Genomic DNA, 15,133 nt, shown 5'->3' on the forward strand with positions numbered 1-15,133 from the left:
CGGTGGTTGGTTGATTTGTATTGGTTAAACACATGAGTGGAAAACCCCTCTTTTTATAAAATTAAAGCGAGCTAAAACCCGGTGTTCGACGATCTCGCTTCTCCTCCGTCTCAGCCGCCGCCGACGGAGGCGACGAGATCGGCAGCAGAGACGGAGAAGTGAGATCCTATGCGTTGGTGTGATCTTCCTTTCATTTATATAACCCCTAGCGCACGCGCAAGGCGCGCACACGGCCGCTACACGGGTAAAAAGCTTCGCTTTAAAAGCAAAACAAACGCCAGCGTGGTCGAGGCCACTGAGGATCAAGGCTTTCTGGCGGTGCGCACAGTCGAAAAAGACGTTGGGCCGAAAACTTTCGCTGGCCCACGGTGGCACACGGGGTCGTAAACCACCGGCACTGAGGAAGGCCTAGAGCTTCGTAGTTACAGACGGACCACTGAGTTCATTAAGTGTATCTGATTCGTGCAGAATGATAAAGCCGCAGCCTTGGAAGTCTTCCGCAACCAATGCGTTTTGGATGAAAACACCGGCGTCCTCTGACGTCATTTACTTTTGTACGGGCTGTTCGTTTTGGAGAGGCAGATTTGTTTGCTCAGGTGCGCCAATCACGGCCTCGTTCTTCTTTATTTGTTGTATCGAAAGCAAAGGTGCGCACGTGTCTTTCCTTTTTGGGTGCGCACACAGAGAAATGCACTAGTATACAGGCACAAAGAAAGCTAATAAAACGGTCTTTTCGACCCCGACCACTAAAACGAGCGGAAATTCGCGCCTACCCAAAGCGTTCAGAAAAGAATAAGATGAACCAAAGAGGCTGACCACACTTTATTGATAGGCACAGCAGTAACCAAAGGGGCACCCCAAAATGTTGCAACCTATGGCCGCTGCTATTCATGAGGAAACATAAAGGACTCCCGAGTGTATACGACAGGCACCCGACAATGGGAGTGTTGGAGGAGGAGGAACAAACTTTACTGAGCAAACGATTTGGTGGTTGGAGACGTTTTTCGTGTGAGTGCATCCCTGGGACCTGACCACTGTTCGTCCTTGAGAGACCAAAGTCTTCTAGTCTTCAAACCGGGAGCTGGTCAGTGCGCCTGGAAGCATATGAGCCGAGTGCAGAGGCTACAGTGGAGTCCAATAAATCGCATGGTTGCTAAAAAGCAACCGTAGACTGCAGAGGAGAGCTTTGCAAAGTGTGCAAGGATACAGCCACTGCATGCTACTTACCCAGCAGGCTCAGTGGACGGAATTAAAAGGATTCACAAAGACGTCGAGACTATTCTTGGAAAGGTAAGGGTGCCTGTTGGCATGCGAATAAGCATTGAAACAGTCTCGAAACATGGCGTGGTAATACTCTACAGAGTTCAATCGAATGTAGTGACTTTGGTACCCGTGCTACATGAGGGTTTTCAAGGCCTTTGAATCGCGTGTCGTTTGTTTCAAATGACACCTTTGAGTTACTTAACGTTTTTCAAAGGCATTTGGTTGATGTGCCATTTGCTTCAAAGTAACACGACAATTGACCTTTGGGAATCTCAAAGGTCATTGAAACACGAACGCTTGTACTCTCGCACGCAGTTTCTGCATGCCTTATTTACAAAAATAATTTTTAAAACTTCGTTTTAAAGTGCACGGTCTTCACAATTTTTTCACTTGTTTTTGGTTCGCATCACTTGATCTACGATTGCAAGGTAACTTGGTACTCAACACCACGGTGCGAAAAAATGAAAAAAGAACTGCTTGTTTTGTTTATGTTTTGTGCGAGTTTGTATGTTGTTATCAATTTTATCACTAACAATTGTGTTTCCTGATCCAGTTTAAATCTAAAATGAAGTTTCAAGGCCGTTACTACTTACGCTAACGAAACTGCATGGACCACAGTGGCGACAAGCAAACATGGCGGTGAACGCAGAAACTTTCAGCTGCCTTTAAAAATTGTCGTGTAGATCGGCGGAACTCCTTCCAGTTCGAACGACATTTGAAATTTCGAAGGCCATTCCACTCAAATGCATTTTCAAACGCTCGTGTAGCATAGAACACTTTTGGCAAAAAAAAAGTACGAAATTATGAATACAAAGAGCGGGCATCTGAATAGATTTTTCATAAGGCAAATAAATGGCGAAGCGTGCACTAAGCCGCGCAAGGCATGGACTACAGTGACGCTGGATAATTTCTATGTGAGCACTGAAGGACACACCACCACGCATTGCATTAGCTTTGACATTGTTATAACATGTTCCCTGGTCGCTTTTCACTGTCGTATTCATATCCAGTTATATCGTCGTCTTCCTCATGCATGAATGGCGGGTGGGATCGTTTTGTCCGCAGTCGTGCACATATCTCCCAAAGTGGAACTCTTCAGCCCGCGCTAGAACCGGTGCCAAGCGGCTTGCGAACTGGGCGTCTGTAGCGCGAGCTGTCTTGTGCTCCCCCCTTGAGGCGCGGACGCACGTGCACTGTTTTCTTGGTATCTTTTTTGTGAGCGCCACGCGAAAGCCTGAACGACACCCGGCGCTCCTCGTAAAACGAGAGCTGTTGTGATCGGTAAACGGTTGGAATAACTATGACTCAGGATTTTCTGATGATGTCGCACACATTACGGCCAGCAACGATATCTCCGCTGTTAAAAAGGTAAGCCATGCCTGAAGTGCTTAGAGTGTAAGGATAAAACCGCTGTCTGACACATCAATAACAATGCGAAAAAACGGTACCTTAAAGCAGTTTTTCTGCCAGTCATTACAGTCTGGACAATAAATCCCGGGGATTTAGCGGGACTCGTTGTTGGGCGAGTTTGGCAGGACACAAGGAAAGGTGACATCGTCGCGTCTGCCCCTGTGTCCTGCTATCTCTATGGTCGTCTTTAGTGCGTGCAGTTCACAGTTTTTGTTGAAATACTGCGTATAGACGGAACGGGTTAAGGGGCCCGAACGTGGGACAGGTGGCGCTGCTGGCGCCGTTCAACAGCGCCACCCGCGGAAGAAAATCGCAAAAATGAACTGGGTATTCCCTGGCGTGTGAATGTGGAGCACGCGTGTTTCTGTGTTGTTAAAAAGTGCAACCGCTCGTTACCCTGATAATGTTAGTCATATGACACACATATTTTTTTGCCAGAAATTAGGTGCGGGCGACGCTTGTTCATTTTATTATACACCTAATTCATGTTATTTATCAATTATTCATTATTCATTGATTGGGTTAAAAGTCAAATTATTGTCACTAGGGCTTGTGAGGCATCAAATTAAAGGTATCGATGAGGGGAAACATGGGATGGGGGACAAATTAAAAATGGCTTCCTAGTTATACTCATGAGATAGTCACGTGAGTCATAGGTTGGGTTAAAAACCAAAGTGATGCGACTAGGGCTTGTGAGGTATCAAATTAAAGGTCTCGGTGAGGGGAATCACATGGAAGAAATTCAAAATTGCTTACTGGTTATGGTCACGAGATAGTCACGTGAGTCACGAATTGGGTTAAAAGTCAAAATGGTGCCACTATGTCTTGTGAGGTATCAAATTAAAGGTTTCGATGAGGGAAATCACGTGGGATAAATTAAAAATTGCTTTCTGGTTATAGTCACGAGATGGTCACGTGAGTCATGGATACAGTTAAAAGTGAAAGTGGTGCCAGTAGGGCTTGTGAAGTATCACATCAAAGGTCTACATGAGGGGAATCTCGTGGGACAAATTAAAAATTGCTTCCTGGTTATGGTCACGAGATAGTCACGTGAGTCATAAATTGGATTAAATGTCAAAGTGGTGCCACTAGAGCGTGTGAGGTATCAAATTAGAGGTCTCGATGGGGGGAATCACGGGGAAGAAATAAAAAATTGCTTTCTGGCTTAGTCATGAGATAGTCACGTGAGTCACGAATTGGGTTAAAAGTGAAAATGGTGCCACTAGGGCTTCTGAGGTATCAAATTAAAGGTTTCGATGAGGGGAATCTCGTAGGACAAATTAAAAGTTGCTTTCTGGTTATGGTCACGAGATGAGTCACATGAGTCATAAATTGGATTAAATGTCAAAGTGGTGCCACTAGGGCTTGAGAGGTATCAAATTAAAGGTCTCGATGAGGGGAATCACGTGTGATAAATTAAAAATTGCTTCCTAGTTATACTCATGAGATTGTCACGTGAGTCATAGGTTGGGTTAAATGTGAGTGTGACGCTACTGGGGCTTGGGGATCAAATTAAAGGTCTCGATCTAGAATGTTTTCGTACAATCTATTTTTTGAAAAGATAACGAAGGAACGGATCAAATTAAAGATCTCGATCTAGAATGTTTTCGTACAATCTATTTTTTGAAAAGATAACGAAGGAACATTTTTAAATAAAGTTAGAAAGATCACCAGTGTAGGTGACATCAGTTGATATCACAAGCCGACACAAGTCCGCGCAAAAATCCGTATTAGGGTAGAGCGCACACTGTGGGCGCGATTTTCTCTTTACATAGTACTTGTTTGCTTTTCTATATTTTAAAAACAATATGAAGGGGAAATATGTTTGCTGACAGTTTTTAGAAACAGTATTTTTTTGGTGTATTAGTGAACTTCACTGTTGATGCGGCACTGCTGTCGAGGCCACTCTATTCGCCGCTGAATGAGCTTCCGAACCTCGGTTCACCACTAAATATCATTCACCTCAAACGTCCTTCGGTGTTGTCGTGTAGCGCTGAAACATTGTCATTGAAAGCAAATATCATTCGCTCGAAAGATAATTTGATCTGCCGTCTGGGAGTTGTATAACATATGCTACGCAGTTTCGATCGTAATCCATATTATTGCTCATAAAATAAAATAAGGTGAAGCATTTCTATGACAGCCGATTGTGTACCCAAGGTAATGCGGCCTTTGCAGAACACTTCGTGCCAATACATGGCCTGCACACAGTTCGCGCTGGCCGCTTGCATAATGTAGTTTGCCCAAGCGCGGCGAGATGGTGAAGTAACACAAGGGCGAGGAGGGAACGTAGTGAGAACTTCACATGCGCTGCTGTCATCCCACCCCGGAAAATATTTGTACGGGGTTCTTTCTAAGTACGGGCTGATTTTTCCGAGCCACTGCAAAAACCGTTACTCGTATTTTGGCATATATACTGTAACAGTCGAATGAAGTGAACCTGAAAGCCAAGCTATGTGATGAGGTACAATATGTCTAGCGGAGCTGCAGAAGAACGATCGTTACAATGATAATTATAGCCACTTATTTGTCTACGCCTCGAATTATTACGGTATTGGAATGAAAGTGGGCGATGAGTATTCATGTTCTGGAACCACACATGTGGCAAAAATGGATCTATTGCCCTAAGCGTAAATGCAAGTAGGGTGCCATAAGCCCGCTCTATATGGTGCGAATTTACAAAAGAATTCGCAGCTGCGGTGTCGCTAGTGCGGCAATATGTCGTCTTGCTGCAGAAGCTAAAACAATCCAAGCGATCGATTTTCGTTGCTGCCGAAGCTACAAAATTGCTTCCACAGGTTAAGAGGCACAGTGGGAGAAGACGAAGCGAGAAGCGACTTAAGGAGAACCAAAGGGAGAATGGGCTCAAAATACAAGAACAAGTGAACACTCCTATGATGGCGTTACCGGTTGCACGAAAGAGGTGGTCACAGCCTCTCCTAAACTTTCCTTATTTTCATGGTAGAATAGTTTACAAATGGTGGTGCAAGTATTCAGATAATTGGGAATAGTTGTACCGAGACGACACAAACAGGTATCTGTATATTAGAATACATGCATGTCGATTTATTCATTGCACTCTTAAGGAGCAGAAAAGACAGTATAGTGCTAACACGTTAAAAGAGTAACCCTGCGAAACATCTTGCAGGGCGCCTCATGGCGCTGTGTCGCCACGCATTCCCTAAGAAAAGGGTGACGTCACCACGAGTATTCTTGGTGACAGTCAACCTGGACGGCCGATCACGTGACTGGCGTTACTCGTTCCGTCGGTGGCTTGCAACGTACGCTTTAGAGCATGAAGTCATTTATAACAAATTTCACTACAGGAAAGTCTGGCACTGCAATCAGGTGCCGTCATGGGACTGCTGGAAAAGAATATATTTTTGCTTCACCGGCGTTTCAAATTCCTCAGCTTCGAGTTTGACAACTCGTTTCCCGACGGTGGCTCTAGTTTCTTTTCCCCCTAGCAGCACGACGCTCCCTATCCACTACTTTGGAGCAAGCACTGCTTGCTTTCTTGAGGCGCTGCGTGTTGCTTTTTTGGGGGCTGTTAATTTGCGGAAAAGAGCCATAGAAAAAAGAGCTTTGAACAGATGGAGAGAACGCAGGAGAGTCGGATCGAATCGAGCAAACTTCGACTGCATCGATGGTGGTGGAGGGGGAGCGGAAGAGACCAGGGTGTGGGGGACACAAGGGGGTTTTACAGGCTCGGATGGCAGGAGACTACTGTCTTTCGATGGCATTTGCAGTAAAGGACGGAGATATAGGGCCTTTTTAAAATCAAATTCTTGGAGTTTACGCGCCGCGGCTGTGCACCTGGGCCAGGAGAGCTCTGGATTACTTTTGAGCACCTGGGCACCTTTATCGCGCGACGAAATCTCGACATACGATCGCCTTTTTTTCTCCTCCATATGAAAAATAGAGATCGCGAACGGGATCAAACCCACGTCCTTGGGCTCAGCAGCATAACTGAGTCACTGCAGCGGGTGCTATTTTCAGTTACTGCTGTAAGACTGACAGGGAATGTAAAACGGCTTCCGAATCGCGCTGGTTCGTCATGTGTATATTTGTTTACTGCCATAAAAACGTAAAGCACCATAGATACGTTTACCATCCTGGTACATTATTTTGTTGGTGCTATGTACGTTACTCCACATGGCATATCAGCCACAAGTAACAAAGTATCAATAACGAAACAAAGCAAATGAATATATTTATTTTTTATATCTAAGACAAAAGTGTCATTTCGAATTACAAGGAGATGCCACCTCAGTAGAGTTGTAAGTTTCTATCAAAAGTGAAGGGCGTGAAAAAATGTTTCCTTTCATGTTTTTTTAGAAAATATCGAAAATAGAAAAAACACGATTCCAAACATATGAAAAGCTCGACACGCTTTTAAAGGGCTGCTGAAGAGCTTTTCAAAACATTTGTTGGTGGCATTCCTTTATAGTTTTCTTGACGCTGAATCGGGAAAAGGTGTTTATTGCTTGTGAAAATACACCCAAACAGCCTTTTTTTTTTCGCGAAAGCAAACGAATCCTGCCCATTGTGCGGTAAGAGCAGTGGCTGCCTTTCGCGATGGGGCCCCGGTAGGTAACGTCCTATTCGGAAGCCCCAGAGCTGCGTCGACCACTCAGCCTGCAGAGCTCATTCTGTTCTCATTCAGAAACGGGTCAGAAAGCCCCCAGTAAAATTGAAGACGCACAAAATGTTCCCTTAGAATACGGGAGCTGAAGGAAGCACAAACTGAACAAGTGTGCTCGCGGGGAGCTGAAAAAAAGAATTTTCCCCGAACGACTCATGGCCGACTTTGGATTTTGGGATGCAGGAATCTTGTGCAGATATGGGATTGTTGCTTTCACTACCAGCGCGAACACACATTCCTAGCACAATTTTCAACACCCCATCAGCCCCTTTCTCACATGGGCAACTTTCTTTTTACATTCGGGAGGGCCATAACAAGCTCTAGGACATCACTTTGACTTTTACCCCATTTATAACTGACGTCACTATCTCATGACTATAAGCAGGAAGCAGTATTTAATTTGTCCCACGTAATCCTCCTAATCGACACCTTTAATTTGATACCCCACAAGCCCTAGTGGCACCACTTTCACTTTTAACCCAATCTATGACTCACGTGACTAGCTCGTGACTATAACCAGGAAGGAATTTCTAATTTGTCCCATGTGATTCCCATCATCAAGACCTTTAATTTGAAACCTCACAAGCCGACTGGCATCAATTTGACTTTTAACCCATTCTATGACCCACGTGACTATCTCATGACTATAACCAGGAAGCTATTTCTAATTATTCCCCCATGATTACACCCACCGAGACCTCTAATTTGATACCTCACAAGCCCTAGTGGCATCACTTTGACTTTTAACCCAATTCGTGACTCACGTGACTATCTCTTGACTATCATCAGGAAGCGATTTCTAATTTGTACCTTATGTTTCCCCTCGTCGAGACCTTTAATTTGATGCCTCACAAGCCCTAGTGGCATCCCTTTCACTGCTAACCCAATCTAAGACTCACGTGGTTATCTCATGACTATTACCAGGAAGCTATTTCTAATTTGTCTCCTATGATTCCCCTCGTCGAGACCTTTAATTTGATGCCTCACAAGCCCTAGTGGCATCCCTTTCACTGCTAACCCAATCTAAGACTCACGTGGTTATCTCATGACTATTACCAGGAAGCTATCTCTAATTTGTCTCCTATGATTCCCCTCGTCGAGACCTTTAATTTGATGCCTCACAAGCCCTAGTGGCATCCCTTTCACTGCTAACCCAATCTAAGACTCACGTGGTTATCTCATGACTATTACCAGGAAGCTATTTCTAATTTGTCTCCTATGATTCCCCTCGTCGAGACCTTTAATTTGATGCCTCACAAGCCCTAGTGGCATCCCTTTCACTGCTAACCCAATCTAAGACTCACGTGGTTATCTCATGACTATTACCAGGAAGCTATTTCTAATTTGTCTCCTATGATTCCCCTCGTCGAGACCTTTAATTTGATGCCTCACAAGCCCTAGTGGCATCCCTTTCACTGCTAACCCAATCTAAGACTCACGTGGTTATCTCATGACTATTACCAGGAAGCTATTTCTAATTTGTCTCCTATGATTCCCCTCGTCGAGACCTTTAATTTGATGCCTCACAAGCCCTAGTGGCATCCCTTTCACTGCTAACCCAATCTAAGACTCACGTGGTTATCTCATGACTATTACCAGGAAGCTATTTCTAATTTGTCTCCTATGATTCCCCTCGTCGAGACCTTTAATTTGATGCCTCACAAGCCCTAGTGGCATCCCTTTCACTGCTAACCCAATCTAAGACTCACGTGGTTATCTCATGACTATTACCAGAAAGCTATTTCTAATTTGTCTCCTATGATTCCCCTCGTCGAGACCTTTAATTTGATGCCTCACAAGCCCTAGTGGCATCCCTTTCACTGCTAACCCAATCTAAGACTCACGTGGTTATCTCATGACTATTACCAGGAAGCTATTTCTAATTTGTCTCCTATGATTCCCCTCGTCGAGACCTTTAATTTGATGCCTCACAAGCCCTAGTGGCATCCCTTTCACTGCTAACCCAATCTAAGACTCACGTGGTTATCTCATGACTATTACTAGGAAGCTATTTCTAATTTGTCTCCTATGATTCCCCTCATCGAGACCTTTAATTTGATACCTCACAAGCTCTAGTCGCATCACTTTGATTTTAACCCATTCCATGACTCCGTGACTATCTCATGACTATAACGAGGAAGCGATTTTTAATTTGTGCCCCATGATACCCCTCATCGAGACCTTTAATTTGATACCTCACAAGCCCTAGTCGCATCACTTTGACTTTTAACCCATTCTATGACTCCTTGAATATCTCATGACTATAACAAGGAAGCGATTTTTAATTTGCACCCATGATTCCCCTCATCGAGACCTTTAATTTGATACCTCACAAGCCCTAGTCGGATCCTTTTGACTTTTAACCCAATCTATGACTCACGTAACTATCTCATGACTATTACCAGGAAGCGCTTTTTAATGTGTCCCCCATGATTCCCCTCATCGAGACCTTTAATTTGATACCTCACACGCCCTAGTGGCACCACTTCAACATTTAACCCAATCTATGATTCACGTGACTATCTCGTGAGCATAACCATTAAGCAATTTTTAATTTTCCCACGTAATTCCCCTCATCGAGACCTTTAGTTTGATACCTCACAAGCCCTAGTTACATCACTTTGACTGCTAACCCAATCTATGACTCATGTGATTATCTCGTGACTATTACCAGGAAGCAATTTTTTAATTTCTGAGTTTCTCACCGAAGATTTGGCCTCCAAGAATCAGATACTCTGCGCATAATCGAAGCCATCCTTATCAGCCGGATTGCATACAGTGCTCCTTACCTAGCCCTGAAACCCTCCGAACAAAACAAACTGAACACCGCGATACGGCAAGCCTACAAAACCGCACTAGGATTGCCCCCTAAAACGGCAACAAGCAAGTTACTACAACTGGGCGTCCACAATACGTGGGAAGAAATCCAAGAAGCGCACCGAATTTCTCAATTCACACGCCTCCAACTCACCACCACGGGAAGAGCGACCCTCCGCCGGCTAGGGTATTCGACCCCACAACAACCAGACGAGAAGACACGCATCCCCGGACCAATTCGACAACACATCAGAGTGGCTCCAATCCCACGTAACATGCATCCGACCTATAACAAGGCACGACGAGCAGCAAGAGCACGAGCAATCCATGTGCAGTATGACCACCTCCCCTTCAGTCGCTATGCAGACGCCTCTCCATACCCCCACAAACTGCGCACGCTGCCAGTGTGACCGACGCCAACGGAAAAGAGTTAACCGCAGTCACGACCATTACAAAATCTATAGAAACAGCCGAAGAAGTTGCTATCGCCCTAGCTGCCACCACTTGCGAAAACTACACAGTAATACTGACAGACTCCCAAGCTGCATGCCGCAATTTCTTGATCGGACGAATATCCTTACCAGCATTGGCTATACTAAAACAAATTAAGCAACTTCCTGAACTACAGATTGTCTGGTCACCTGGCCACGAAACCCTCAAAGGAAATGAGTCGGCACACGCCGCCGCCCGCGCGCATACACACCGGGCCGTTTCCCGAGAGGGTGACAAACTTCAAGATGGCGACATCCTCAAGCCCACGCCCCTGAGAAAATATGCCGATATACTCGCCCACTACCGGCGCGGGCGCCAACAATACCCAGCACCCCACCCACACCTATCTAGAACCGAAGGTACAATACTCCGGCGACTACAAACAAACTCTTACCCCCACAATACCCTACTCCATGCAATGTACCCCACCCTCTACCCCGCATCTTGCAAATACTGCCCCCATCCTGGCACCCTATAGCATCTGGTATGGGGGTGTCAACAAACCCCGTCCCTTACTCCCAATCCCCAACCTACGTACGAGCACTGGGTGGCACAACTGACCAGCTCCGACCTCTCCTCCCAGCGTAGCCTGGTAGAGAGGGCCCGGGTGGCCAGTGCAGGCCAGGGTATCCCGGACTAGAGGAAACCCCCCACCAGGCGGGTGCCCAGACAGCAGCACCTAAGGCTCGCATAAATAAAGTTTATTCCTCCTCCTCCACGTGATTCCCCTCATCGAGACCTTTAATTTGCTACCTCACAACCCCTATTGACATCACTTTGACTTCTAAGCCAATCTGACTAATCAATAAAAAACTAATTAACCTAAATTAGGTAATTAACTTTCGGGCCCCACTGCCTGGGGAAAAACTCGCGGCAAGAAAAGACAGCGCTCGCGCTCAAAAAAAAAAATAACAACGTGCCGCTTCTGTGGGCATCGCGCCAGTTAAATTTCGCCTCTCCATCTTCTTGGCGAACTGATGGAGACGAAATAGTGATGTTCTTTTGATGCGCGAGCCGAGAGGACCATCTCGACTCGCTCCGATGACCGACGACCGATGCTTGGAGCGGGTGAGGGATGAGGACTGCCTTCCTTGCTGGATATTAGGTTTATTTACACTATTTACATTGCTCCAAGTTTACATCAGGTCAGAGTGACGGTTACATTGTCACTCTGACAGCAGCAGCCTGTTCGGCCGAGATCTATACTGAACTAGATCCCCTCTCGACCGACCCTCGACAAAACCCAACACTCCGGTTTTGATAACAAAAACCCCGCCTCCAAAAAGGGGGCGTACAAGAAAGAGAGTAAAACCCTTTAAACAAGTAATAGAAACCCATTGATTGGCCACAGGAACCAGCCAATCACACATGTGTCCCCACCTGTGGTCACGTGACCTAACACTCTCTCTTACACACTCATAGTGCGTTTCCCACGAACGCCATAGCACCTGACAAGCAAATACAGGACATCTGTGGCCTAAGTGGAGACACATTACGTTCAGCGGGCGGCATCTGCACAAAAGCCAAGCCGAGGGCCCGGAGCGGTCCTCGCGCGGCTGACCTCCCTCCGCGCGGCGCCTCCCGCGACGCCATGCGTCGGCGTGCGCGGCGGGACAATGAGGGTTGCTAATTCCCTCCCAGACGAAGGGCGCCGCTGCCTGCCGCCAGTCCCACCGGAAGACGCGCTTCAGGCCCACTCGGTGGTCTCCGAGGCGATTGACCCGTCAACGACCAACGCCGCCGCCGGAGTCGAAGATTTTCCAAACTTACCCCGCGCGCGCTTTCAACACTAAGAGATACGATAATCTGGCTTCCCGTCAGCTTGTTATGCCGAATGAGCCAGCCACTTCCGACGCGACAGAGATACTCAGGCTAATCACCCCCGTCCTTTGACACACAAAAAGACGGGCACAACACACGCTCTCCGCGTCTCCGAACTTGGCGTTCGTGCGGCTACATGAAAGGGACACAGGATCGTAGCTACCAGCGGAGGCGACGCCAATACATGAGCCACCGGCGGCCTACATTGATTACATGCGGAGCCCGAACTTAACAGCGCCCACGGCTGCGGCACGTTCTTTTTTTTTTTTTTTTCGTCCATAACTTCCGTTTTCCGCCACTACGGTCAAAAAATGGCGCTAGTGTCACGCGGCAAACTCCAGGTTCCGGTCCCTATAGCCACTCCTGCCATTCCCCGCCTTTCGTATGCCCAATAAAAGAGCGCGTGAAATAAAAAAAAAATGACTGGCGATTACGATACTCCCTAATGCGATATTTGGGCGCAGCAGCAGTGTGCCGAGGCAGCGCTCACTCGTGGGTTCTCGACGGCAGCGATGACGAGCCTCTACGTTGGCTTCGCGAAGTGCGTCTCAGGAAGGGACCGCGACCCGCGACTAGGCAGGCAACGCACACCATCGTCACGCGCACGCCCTCCTCATGTTTTCGCCAGCGTCGCGCAGGCGAGCGTCTCGTGCGGGCCCAGCATACTACCCCCCCCGCCCCCCCCCCCCCCCCCCCAAAGCACACTTTCAGAGAGCGCTTCAGAGGTGTACTAGAATGTAGCGGCGAACCGCCCTCCCCTCACAATTTCGCGACACTCTTCTCCTTTGCTTTCTTTCACCATTCGGTCTTGCCATCGTTCACTCGGTATTTTCACTATTTGGTCTTGCCATGGTTCCCTCGGTTACGACGACGACGCGGCTCAGCCTAGAGACTGCCACCAAAGGGCTGCGGCCTAATAAAACATTTTAGCGGGCATATTTACCAGAATGGTCGTTAGGGAAGAGTGTACGGAATAAACACGATACCCTCCCGGGAAGGTATTTTCAAATCTTTTCGGTGTTTCTTTTTCCCGCTACAGAAATAGAGAGTTTTAGCTCACCCTGTGTACCATGTTGCCGTGTGTACCGAGACCCGACTGCGCATGCGCGCGCGGTTCTGGCGAGGAGGGCCACCCCTCAGCGGAACGAATGCGCGGGCACGGCGAGGCGCGCGGCGCCGCCCGTCAGCGGAATGAAGCCTCCCTACCGGAACGAATGTGCACGAGCCCAGTAGGGTCCCGGTACGCACAGCGCTCACGGTATGCTAAGGACTCCTCTCTCTAAATCTATGCTAACGACTTCTGGCACTCTAAATCTGGGGCGGTATTCCCGTGTTTTGTCCTTTTTGCGTCCCTTTCAAAAGTGTCTCTTTTGAGCGAGCCCTGATTGGCTAAAAGCGAACACCTGCTGGATGTGACGTCTTACAAGCACGGCGGAGCTATGAGCCGCGGCTACTCGGAGCAGACGATTTGGAGCAGACGATTTTTCGTCGCCTTATTGTTGGTTCGCTCGCGGAACAAAAAACACATAAAAGATACTCTGATACGGTTTCACTTCTTTAAAATGCGTTTGCAAGAACAGTTACGGTATTTGAATCAAAGGCCCACTGCTTAACCGGAAGTACGCCACGATGAAAGGGACGCAAAAGGGACGTCTTCAAAGGGGACAGTTACGAGAATACCGCCCCTGATTTCAGCTGCATTCCCACCGCGAAAAGCCTATACAGAGTAAGTGTAAAAAGTTAAGTTTGCATGATTGCGCGGACTTCCATTTACTTAACAATAATTAGCTAGTTCAAAGTGAAGTTGCAAACGGTACGGAATTACCGTCTGCTCTCAATATATGGCCGTCTACGGAGGAAGAATGGTTACAGAAAACTGCTCTCTTGTTTAAAAGTAGCTATGCCGAAGCAATAAATTATATGATATTTAGCCGCTAAGGCGACTTTAACATTACTCCGAGTTTCGTTTACTTTTCGTAACTACGTAGTTCACAGTGGAGTTGTAAGTATTGTGGCATTACCGTCTGCTGTCAATACGTGGACTTCTCCATGTTTGTCCGCTAGAATAAAACTCAATTAATACTGAGTTTAATTCAGTTAATTAACACATATGAAGTATTCTCATCGCAAATTACAAAAACAACGTGACCGTGCAGTCCTTGGACTGGCAAGCTCAGGTCGTCATCCTTCTTCACGGGGTAACTTATTTTTTTGAATAATTACATCGATCAAATATTTTCAGTACAACGAAGCCAGGTGGGTACATCGGCTCTTCGTACGCGAAGAATGGTGAGGTCAGCGACTAGCATTCACCTTCCAAATACGACTCCTACCTACCCACTGAAACAAAAAAAAGGGTTAGCTGAAAGAGAAGGGCGAGTAAATTTTCACAGAATTAGTCTTGTCCGGTTATAATAAGGACGAATCCATCAACTTCTAGGAATCACTCGGCTTAGTGGGCGCAGCATTAACGCTGTCCAGGTATAAACGTGTTGACCTGCGTGGGCGACTTGACGAGCAAGCTAGCTGTGTATACTCGTTTATGATCGCTGTATAAGACGAAATGGACAAAATAGAATAAAAAGTGCTGTCCAAACAAGCGGGTTACCAGGTGGGCAGAGGATAAGACAGCTAGCTATATTGAAGAAAGTACGAAAAGCTTTTTTTGTGTGAAATGAACTTCAC

The sequence above is a fragment of the Haemaphysalis longicornis genome, unplaced genomic scaffold (assembly GCF_048455015.1).
Source record: "Haemaphysalis longicornis isolate Haplotype H1 unplaced genomic scaffold, Haemaphysalis longicornis Haplotype H1 scaffold_5, whole genome shotgun sequence".
In the NCBI taxonomy this organism is placed as follows: Eukaryota; Metazoa; Arthropoda; class Arachnida; order Ixodida; family Ixodidae; genus Haemaphysalis; species Haemaphysalis longicornis.